This window comes from Staurois parvus, unplaced genomic scaffold (assembly GCF_062004578.1).
Source record: "Staurois parvus isolate SC_StPar_1 unplaced genomic scaffold, SC_StPar_1.0 ptg000689l, whole genome shotgun sequence".
NCBI lineage: Eukaryota > Metazoa > Chordata > Amphibia > Anura > Ranidae > Staurois > Staurois parvus.
The window spans coordinates 2,479,362-2,490,441 of record NW_028318485.1 but is presented as its reverse complement, the minus strand read 5'-3'; the positions used below and the strand labels follow the sequence as shown (position 1 = coordinate 2,490,441).

The 11,080-nt window shown below is 44.8% G+C and overlaps 1 protein-coding gene across 1 annotated transcript in view; it reads left to right on the top strand.

Moving 5' to 3' along the window:
• The first annotated feature begins 246 nt into the window (after positions 1 to 246).
• PALM3 (paralemmin 3) overlaps positions 247 to 11,080 on the top strand; it is a 74,029-nt gene continuing 63,195 nt past the window's right edge. Inside the window, exon 1 of the mRNA XM_089652650.1 lies at positions 247 to 342. The gene's annotated coding sequence lies outside the window, so the exon portion shown is untranslated. The remainder of the gene's footprint in view (positions 343 to 11,080) is intronic.

Genomic DNA, 11,080 nt, shown 5'->3' with positions numbered 1-11,080 from the left:
GGGGGTGTATGCAGCGGGGTGTATATAATGGGGTGTATATAGTGGGGTGTGTGCAGTGGAGTGTATATAGTGGGGTGTGTGCAGTGGGGTGTGTGCAGTGGGGTGTATGCAGTGGGGAGTATGCAGTGGAGTGTATGCAGTCAGTGAGTCGGGTGGGTCGGTGATGACAGGCGGGCAGCAGAGGACAGCAGGGACATTCATGGCTCTCATCCACACTCCCTCCTCCTCCCTCCCAGTCCTGGAACCGGTGAGACCAGCTCAGGTGTCACCTCCTCCTCCTCCCTCCCCGACCAGTCCCGATCCCTGCCATCACTCTCCGCACCGACACCGCCCGGAGAGCAGGTGAGACACCGGCCACAGACTCCGCTAATATGGGGGGCTCTGACTGCAGTCATAGGGGGCTCTGATTCTGAGAATGGGGGTCTTTGATCCGGGAATGGGGCAGTGACACAGATAGGGGACTGTGCGGGGCTGGAGGTGACTGGGACAGGAGGAGAACTCATACTATCTGCAGGAGTACAAGGAGCCGGGTACTGTCTAGAGGAGGAGGACTGGGGGTCTGGTGTGGGATATGGGGGGTCTGCTGTTATCCAGGAGTGGATGATACAGGGGGTCTGATGTCATCTAGGAATGGGGGGCCATGAGGGTCTGCTACTACTAGAAGTGGAAGGGGGAGTGTGGTAAGAGGTCTGGTGTTATCTAGGAGTGGGGGATATAGTGGACCTGGTGTTATCTAGGAGTGGGGGCTATAGTGGACCTGGTGTTATCTAGGAGTGGGGGATATAGTGGACCTGGTGTTATCTAGGAGTGGGGGATATAGTGGACCTGGTGTTATCTAGGAGTGGGGGCTATAGTGGACCTGGTGTTATCTAGGAGTGGGGGATATAGTGGACCTGGTGTTATCTAGGAGTGGGGGATATAGTGGACCTGGTGTTATCTAGGAGTGGGGGCTATAGTGGACCTGGTGTTATCTAGGAGTGGGGGCTATAGTGGACCTGGTGTTATCTAGGAGTGGGGGCTATAGTGGACCTGGTGTTATCTAGAAGTGTGGGGGATATAGTGGACCTGGTGCTATCTAGGAGTGGGGGCTATAGTGGACCTGGTGTTATCTAGGAGTGGGGGCTATAGTGGACCTGGTGTTATCAAGGAGTGGAGGGCAGGGGGTCTGGTGTTATCAAGGAGTGGAGGGCAGGGGGTCTGGTGTTACCTAGAGTGGGGGTATGCTGGGAGTCTGTTTTTTCTAAGAGTGAGGGCATAGGGGGTCTGGTATTAGTTCATAGGGGGCTATGGGGTTCAGTTTTATCCAGGAGTGGTGGATACGGGGGTCTGGTGTTATCTAGGAGTGGGGGGGGGGTATAGGGGATTTAGTGTTATCTAGATTTGGGGGTTAGAGGGGTTCTGTGTTACCTAGGAATGTGGGGGTATATGAGGTCTGCTTTTATCGAGGAGTGGCAGATACAGGGGTCTGGTGCTATCTAGGAGTGGGGGGGGGGGAGTATGGTGGTTCTGGTGTTACCTAGAAATGGGGGTATAGTGGCTCTGGTGTCATCTACAGGGGCGTATTTACCACAAGGCAAACAAGGCATTTGCCTAGGGCAGCATATTTCAGGGGGCAGCAGCATTTTTCAGGGGGGCAGCACTGCCCCCCTAAAGACAGGGTGGAAGAAGAGACACACACAGCATGGGGACCAGGTGGGATCTGAGAGAGGCTGTGGGCTGCTTGATGGTGTAAGCTTCTCTCTCGTCAGGGTGGGGGGAGTTGCCAGTGTATGGGGGGCGGTGGTAGTGGAAGGCTCTCTCGGGTGGGGGGGAGGGGGCTCTGGTGTTGTTGGTCAATGTCAGGAACCCTTCGTGGGGGAGGGGGGTGTTGGTCAGTGTCAGGGTCTCTCCGTGGGGGGGGGGGTGATTTTTGTGTTGCCTGGGGCAGCACAAAACCTAAATACACCACTGGTCATCAAGTAGTTCTGGTGTCATCTAGGAATGGGGGGGGTGTAGTGGTTCTGGTGTCATCTAGTAATGGGGGGTGTAGTGGCTCTGGTGTCATCTAGGAATGGGGGTGTTGTGCCTCTGGTGTCATCTAGGAATTGGGGGGTGTAGTGGCTCTGGTGTCATCTAGTAATGGGGGTGTAGTGGCTCTGTTGTCATCTAGGAGTGGGGGGTGTAGTGCCTCTGGTGTCATCTATGAGTGGGGGGTGTAGTGGCTCTGGTGTCATCTTGGAATGGGGGGTGTAGTGGCTCTGGTGTCATCTAGGAATGGGGGGTGTATTGGCTCTGGTCTCATCTAGGAATGGGGGGTGTAGTGGCCCTGGTGTCATTTAGGAATGGGGGGGTGCAGTGGCTCTGGTGTCATCTAGGAATGGGGGGGGTGTAGTGGCTCTGGTGTCATCTAGGAATGGGGGGTGTAGTTGCCCTGGTCTCATGTAGGAATGGAGAGTGTAGTGGCTCTGGTGTCATCTAGGAATGGGGGGGGGGGGTGTAGTGGCTCTGGTGTCATCTAGGAATGGGGGGTGTAGTTGCCCTGGTCTCATGTAGGAATGGAGGGTTTAGTGGCTCTGGCGTCATCTAGGAATGGGGGGGGGGGGGGTGTAGTGGCTCTGGTGTCATCTAGGAATGGGGGGGGGGTGTAGTGGCTCTGGTGTCATCTAGGAGTGGGTAGATGCAGGGAGTCTGGTTTTAGAGTGAGGACATAGAGCATCTGGTGTTGTCTGGGATTGGGGTTTATAGGGGATCTGGTGTTATTCAGAATTTGGGGTTAGAGGGGGTCAGGTGTTACCTAGATTTGGGGGGGGGGGGTTATAAGGTCTTGTATTTATCCAGGAGTGGGGGATACAGGGGTCCTGGCCAGGGGCGGACTGACAACTCATGGGGCCCCCGGGCAATAGGGGATCATGGGGCCCCTGTGTCCTTGCCCAAACTCAAAAAAGCCTATGAAAAAGGTACCAGGGGCATCTCATGGGGCCCCCTACTGACCCCGGGCCCTCGGGCAGTGCCCGAGTTTCCAAATGGTCAGTCTGCCCCTGGTCCTGGCGTTATCTGGGATTTGCACATATAGGGATCTAGGAATAAGGACTACATGGGTTTTGGTGTTATCCTATAGTGGGAGTGTGCAGGACCTCTGGTGGTATCTTGGACTGTAGATACAGAAATGTGATATTATCTGGGAGGGGAGATCATTATTTGTGAAGGGGGATACAGGGGATCTAGTTGTGTTTGTGAAGGGATGGGGGGGGGGGGTCAGGTATTATCTATGAGTAGGACCTAGTGCTCTTTGTGCAGGGGCATTATTTGGAAGGTGAGGAGTCTATACATGTACGTCTATCATTTTCTAATGACATCTTGCATTGTATACCTGTATGATGATCCAGCACACCCTGTATACTTGCACACACCTGCAGCGAGTGATGGACAGATAATTACACCCCTCCCGTATGTTTTTCATTAACACCCAATAATGTAACAGAAATTGCTCTTCATGTATGACATCGGTTTGGCGTACGATGGTAGCGTGTGTATGTCACGGCTGGCATGCAGATGGCACGTAGTGGAGCTGTACACCGCTAGTACACAGGCAGATTGATTTCACAGTATAACGTGTCACTCTGTGGTTATGGATTATTAAAGTGTTGTGGCAGTTGGTTGGCAGTTATAAGTTCTGTTTTTATTTGACGAGTTCTAGAATGGTTGGGTGGTGTACTAGACGGTCACTCCACTCTAAACAATATTTCCATTATGGCTGGGTGCAGATGATCTAACCCACCCACCTACGTATTTCCTATATCATTTTTTTCAGGCAATTTCAACCACTTTTGATCGACAGGAAATCTAGCCTACGATCAAAACTGGTTGCCCAACACCAAGCAATCTACCACCCATGAGTTGACCATGATTGACCACCTAAATTAGATAGATTGAATTGGGAAATAAAATGAAAGCTGCAATACAGGGTATTAAAAAAAGAGACAAAAACTTTGGCAATTTCATCAAAGTTTTGATCAAGGCAATGTTGATTCCTTCTTTATTGTAATCGACCAAAACCATCATTTAATGTTTATGGCCATTTGACAATTTTAACTAAAAAAAGTGAACCAAAACTACGATCGATCCAGTTGTCACATGTATGGCTGGCTTCAGTCCCCAGTGGGGATATCCCTGCACCTGATCCCTGACTTTCCAGGATGGTCCTGAATGACAAATTATATCAATCACAGAGAGGGCGGGGGCTCTGGAGTTACTGTGACAAATTTGGCTTCATAACTTGCACAGACAATGGCAGCCGGGAGCAATATTCAGGGAAACAATCGAATTTTCAAATGGTGGCCATGTGTATTTTTTAAAAAACCTGTTACCTTGTGATAATTGTCTGCAGAGATTGAATCTTCATTCCATCACTGTTGTATCTTAAAATGGTTGAATCTGTCAACTAAAAAATTGTCAAGTCTATAGTCTACCCAATCTATGGGATCACCATCTTAGTCTTGTAACGGTGTTGTATCTTAGAAAAGTTAAATCTTTGTTGTATGAACCAAAAAAATTGTCCGTCCATAATTTCTCCAACCGCCATCCCATTCTCATTGTATCTTTAATGTGTTTTAAAATGGTTGAATCCTCATTGTATAGTCAGTGATCTTCAAACTGCTGCCTGAGGGCCAGATGCTTGCATTTATCTGGTCCTTGGGGCATTATTACCCCCAATGTCAGCAATAGTGGGTATCAGGGGCAGACTAACAATTCAAGCACTCGGGCACTACCTGAGGGCCCAGGGTCAGTAGGGGGCCCCATGAGATGCCCTTGGTACCTCTCATAGGCTTTTTTGGGTTTGGTTTGAGTGTGGGCAAGGACACAGGGGCCCCATGTTCCTCTATTGCCCGGGGGCCCCATGAGTTGTCAGTCTGCCCCTGGTGGGCATAGTTCCTGCCCCTGATATCAACAACAGGGCACTATTCCTTCTTCTAAAACCAATGATCGGGCACTATTCCTCCCACTGACACCAAGATGGGTCACTATCCCTCCCATTGATACCAATGATAGGGCACTCTTACTTCCACTGACACCACGGACATCAATGAAGGGGCACTATTCCTCCCACTGACACCAACAATGGTGCGCTATTCCTCCCAGTGACACCAATTATGGAGCACTATTCCTTCTACTAACACCAATGATGAAGCACAATCTTTCTACTGATACCAATGATGGGGCACTATTTCTCCCACTGACACCAAGATGGGTCACTATTCCTTCCATTGATACCAATGATAGGGCACTCTTACTTCCACTGACACCACAGACATCAATGAAGGGGCACTATTCCTCCCACTGACACCAACAATGGTGCACTATTCCAGTGACACCAATTATGGAGCACTATTCCTTCCACTAACACCAATGATGAAGCACAATTTTTCTACTGATACCAAAGATGGGGCACTATTCCTCCCAATGACACTAACAATGGAGAACTATTCTTCCCACCGACACTAATTATGGGGCACTATTCCTTCCACTGACACCACTGACACTAATGTTGGGGCACTATTCCTCCCCCGGCTCCAAGATGGGGCACTATTCTTCACCCAATACCCAAGATGGGGCACAATTACTCACTATGACCCCAATGATGAAGCTCTATTCCTTCCACTGACACCAACAATGGGACACTATTATTATTGTTAATATTATACAGGATTTATGTAGCACCCAGAGTTTGTGCAGCGCTTTACAATCTAAAGAGAGGCAGTACAGTTAATACAATAAAATACAGAGGGTTAAATGGGCCCTGCTCATAAGAGCTTAAAATCCAATAGGGTGGGTCAAGTGGTACAAAAGGTAGTAACTGTGGGGGATGAGCTGATGGAAGAGTTAAAAGTTCAGTTGTTAGTTGGAGGCATGATAGGCTTCCCTGGAGAGATGAGTTTTTTAGGGATCACCTGAAGGTGGCCAGATTGGAGATAGACAGATTGAAGTAGAGAATTCCAGAGGATGGGAGAGGCTTTGGAAAAGTCCTGGAGATGAGCATTGGAGGAGGAGACAAGAGAACTAGAGAGCAGGAGGTCTTGGGAGGAGTGAAAAGGTTGGTTTAGGTGATATTTGGAGATAATATTGGCAATGTAGCTCGGGGCAGAGTTATGAATCCTCCCTCCAATACCACAGAGAGGGCACTGTTTACTCTCCCTGACACCATGACATTTTCTACTCCAGCCAGCCACAGTCTGGCCCTCCTATAGTTTGAAGGACATTAAACTGGCCCTTTGTTGTTGAATGTTTGGAGACCCCTGGTATAGGGGAAAAAAATGTCCCATCTGTAGTCTCTCTAGTATGTGGAATCGCCATCCCAGTCTCTTTGTACCACTATTGTATTTTATAAAGGTTCATGATCATATTGGGCAAAAAAATTGTCCCATCCAAAGCCTCCACAATCTATGGTGTCATCATCCCACTCTCATTGTATCTTTACTGTATCTTCCAATGGTTTGTGTCTTCCACTGCATCAGCCAAAAAACTGTCCCTTTTATAGTCTTCCCAAACTATGGATTCACCATTCCAGTTTTATCATATCCCGACTGTATCCTATAAAGGTTGATCCTTCACAGTATTGGGCAACAATTTGTTCCATCTATATTTACCCCAAGCAATGGGAATACCATAACTGACTCATATCCTTTAAAGGTTGGATGTTTATCATATTGGGCAAAAAACACAAATTGTCTCATCTGTAGTCTCCTCAATCTATGGGATGACCATCCCAGTCTCATTGTATCTGTACTGTATCTTACAAAGGCTGAATCTTCATTGTATCCGGCAATAAACTGTCACATTTATAGTCTTTCCAATCTGTGGATTCACCATCCATGTATTATCATATCACAGACATATCTTATAAAAGTTGAATCTTCACCATATCGGGCAACAATTTGATTCTTCTATAGCCTTGTCACCTCTGGAATCCCATTCTAATCAAATCATTACTGATCATATGAATCTTTGTCATAATAGGCAATAAAAATGGTCCCATCTGTAGTCTCCCTAATCATCATATCCCAATTGTATCTTTTAAAGGATGAATCTTCACCATATTGGGCAACAGTTTGTCCAATCTATAGTCTTGTCACCTCTGGGATTCCCATCACACTGTCATCGTATGATGGCTGAATATTCACCATGTTGGTTAAAAACTGCCCAGTCTAGTCTTGTAACCTTGTCTTACTATTGTATCATGTAAAAATTGTCCTTTCTATAGTTTCTAGTACACTCATTCCATTTTCATTGCATCTTATACACACTGAATCTTCATTGTATTGGGCAAAACAAAATGTCAATCTATAGTCTTGTCACATCTGGGATCACTTTTCTGTTCCCATCATAACATCATTGTATCATAAAAATGTTGAATTTTCACTATATGTGTCAAAAACTTGCCTGCCTATAGACTCCCCAATCACCAACCCATTCTCATTGTATTTGTATTGTCAATTACAATGGTTGAATTTTCAGCATATTGGGCAAAAAGAATGCCCCATCTATAGTCTCCCCAGTCTATGTGATCACCATCCCAGTCTCATTGTATCTTGTAAAGGTTGGATCTCCTTCGTATCAGGCAAAAAATTGTTTCATTTATAGTCTCCCCAATCTATGAATTCACCGTTGTATGTTATAAATGTTAAATCTTCGCTGTATCAGGCAACGGTTTGTTCAATTTATAATTATCCAAATCTATGGGATCACCATTGTATCTTCTAAAGGTTGAACCTTCGTTGTATCAGGCAACAGTTTGTTCAACTTATAATTATTCCAATCTATTGGATCACCATTGTATCATATAAAGGTTGAACCTTCGTTGTATCAGGCAACAGTTTGTTCAACTTATAATTATTCCAATCTATTGGATCACCATTGTATCATATAAAGGTTGAACCTTCATTGTATCAGGCAACAGTTTGTTCAATTTATAATTATCCAAATCTATGGGATCACCATTGTATCTTATAAAGGTTGAACCTTCGTTGTATCAGGCAACAGTTTGTTCAAATTATAATTATTCCAATCTATTGGATCACCATTGTATCTTATAAAGGTTGAACCTTCGTTGTATCAGGCAACAGTTTGTTCAACTTATAATTATTCCAATCTATTGGATCACCATTGTATCATATAAAGGTTGAACCTTCGTTGTATCAGGCAACAGTTTGTTCAAATTATAATTATTCCAATCTATTGGATCACCATTGTATCTTATAAAGGTTGAACCTTCGTTGTATCAGGCAACAGATTGTTCAACTTATAATTATCCCAATCTATTGGACCACCATTGTATCTTATAAAGGTTGAACCTTCCTTGTATCAGGCAACAGTTTGTTCAACTTATAATTATCCCAATCTATTGGATCACCATTGTATCTTATAAAGGTTGAACCTTCATTGTATCAGGCAACAGTTTGTTCAACTTATAATTATTCCAATCTATTGGACCACCATTGTATCTTATAAAGGTTGAACCTTCGTTGTATCAGGCAACAGTTTGTTCAATTTATAATTATCCAAATCTATGGGATCACCATTGTATCTTATAAAGGTTGAACCTTCGTTGTATCAGGCAACAGATTGTTCAACTTATAATTATCCCAATCTATTGGACCACCATTGTATCTTATAAAGGTTGAACCTTCCTTGTATCAGGCAACAGTTTGTTCAACTTATAATTATCCCAATCTATTGGATCACCATTGTATCTTATAAAGGTTGAACCTTCGTTGTATCAGGCAACAGTTTGTTCAACTTATAATTATTCCAATCTATTGGACCACCATTGTATCTTATAAAGGTTGAACCTTCGTTGTATCAGGCAACAGTTTGTTCAATTTATAATTATCCAAATCTATGGGATCACCATTGTATCTTATAAAGGTTGAACCTTCGTTGTATCAGGCAACAGTTTGTTCAACTTATAATTATCCCAATCTATTGGATCACCATTGTATCTTAGAAAGGTTGAATCTTCATTGTATCGGGGATCAATTTGTCCCATCAATTTGTCCCATCTATAGTCTTATCACCTCTGAGATCATTGTACCATTCTCATTGTATCATTATGGTGTTTTATGAAGGCTGAATCTTTGTCATTTCGAGCAAAAAAAAGTCCCACCTATAATCTCCCTAATTTATGAGTTCATCATCCTGGTTTCATCATATCACCATTGTATTTTTTAAAGGCTGACTCTTCACTGTATGAGGGAACAATTTTTTACTCTTAGATCGCCATCACACTCTCATTGTATCACTATTGTACTATATGATGAATGTTGAATGGTCTCCAAACTGGGCAAAAAGTCTAGTCTACATTCTTATAATCTTTGCGATCACGTTCCATTCCCTTCGTATTACCATTTTATCATATAGAGGTTTGCTTTTCATCTTACTGAGAAAAAAATTCCTGTCTTTAGTCTCTAGTATACCCATTCCATTCTCATTGTATGTTACATAAAGATTGAATCCTTATTGTATTGGGCAAACAAATTGTTCATCTATAGCAGTCTTTCTCAACCAGGGTTCCTCCAGATGTTGCTAGGGGTTCCTTGAGAAATCAGCAATTTTTGGCTCTCAGATGAGTAACCACTGACACCATTGGTCCTTTTTAGCTATCAGTAAGAGGGGATTCTTCTCGATGACCACAGGTGTAAGGAGCAGGGGCAGACTGACCATTCAGGCACTCAGGCACTGCCCGAGGGCTCGGGGTCAGTAGAGGGCCTTATGAGATGCCCCTGGTACATTTCATAGGCTTTTTTAGGTGAAGTTTGAGGACACAGGGGCCCCATGATCCCCTATTGCCTGGAGGCCCCACGAGTTGTCAGTCTGCCCCTAGTAAGGAACATACCTCCCACGGATATCTCATTAATATACCATGAACTGTAGATATAGTAATTGTTAGCAGGGGTTCCCTGAGACCAGAAAGTTATTTCAAGGGCTCCTCTGTGTTAAAAAGGTTGATAATGGCTGATTTATAGTGTCATCACTTCTGGAATCGCTATCTTATTCTCATCATATTACCATTGTATCAAATAAAGGTTGAATATTTGTTGTATTGGGAACAAATTGTCCTGTGCATAGTCTCCAGGATAGCCTTCTCATTCCAACCGTATTCTTAGATTGTAAGCTCCAATTATTATTCTTATACAGGATTTATATAGCGCCAAGAGTTTGCTCAGCGCTTTACAATATAACAGGAGACAATACAGCAACAATACAGTTCAATACAAGAGGGATAGGAGGGCCTGATCCTGGGAGCTTACAATCTAGGAGGGAGGGGCTAGTGGTGCAAAACGTAGTAACTGTGGGGGATGGACTTGTAGGAAGAGTAGAAGATTCCATTATTAGCTGAGGGCAGTATAGGCTTCCCTGAAGAGATAGGTTTTCAGAGATCGCCTAAAAGTGAGCAGAGTAGGCGATAATCTGATAGATTGGGGTAGAGAGTTCCAGAGGATGGGGGAAGCACTGGAGAAGTCATGGAGACGAGCATGGGAGGAGGAGACAAGGGAGGTTGTGCGAGGAGCAGAGAGTACGGTTTGGGTGATATTTGGAGACAAGATTGGTGATGTAATTTGGGGGAGAGTTCTAAATGGCTTTATATGTAGATTGTAAGCTCCCAGGATCAGGCCCTCCTTTCCCTCTTGTATTGAACTGTATTGTTGCTGTATTGTCTCCCGTTATATTGTAAAGCGCTGAGCAAACTGTTGGCGCCATATAAATCCTGTATAATAATAATAAGATATAAATCCTGTATAATAATAATAAGATATAAATCCTGTATAATAATATGTTATTGTTAATGTTTTGAATTTTATCCGTTGGGCAATGGGAAGCCAGTGGAGGGATTGGCAGAGAGGGGTGGAGGACACTGAGTGGAGGCCAGTGGAGGGATTGGCAGAGAGGGGTGGAGGACACTGAGTGTAGGGATTGGCAGAGAGGGGTGTAGGACACTGAGTGGAGGCCAGTGGAGGGATTGGCAGAGAGGGATGGAGGACACTGAGTGGAGGCCAGTGGAGGGATTGGCAGAGAGGGGTGTAGGACACTGAGTGGTGGCCAGTGG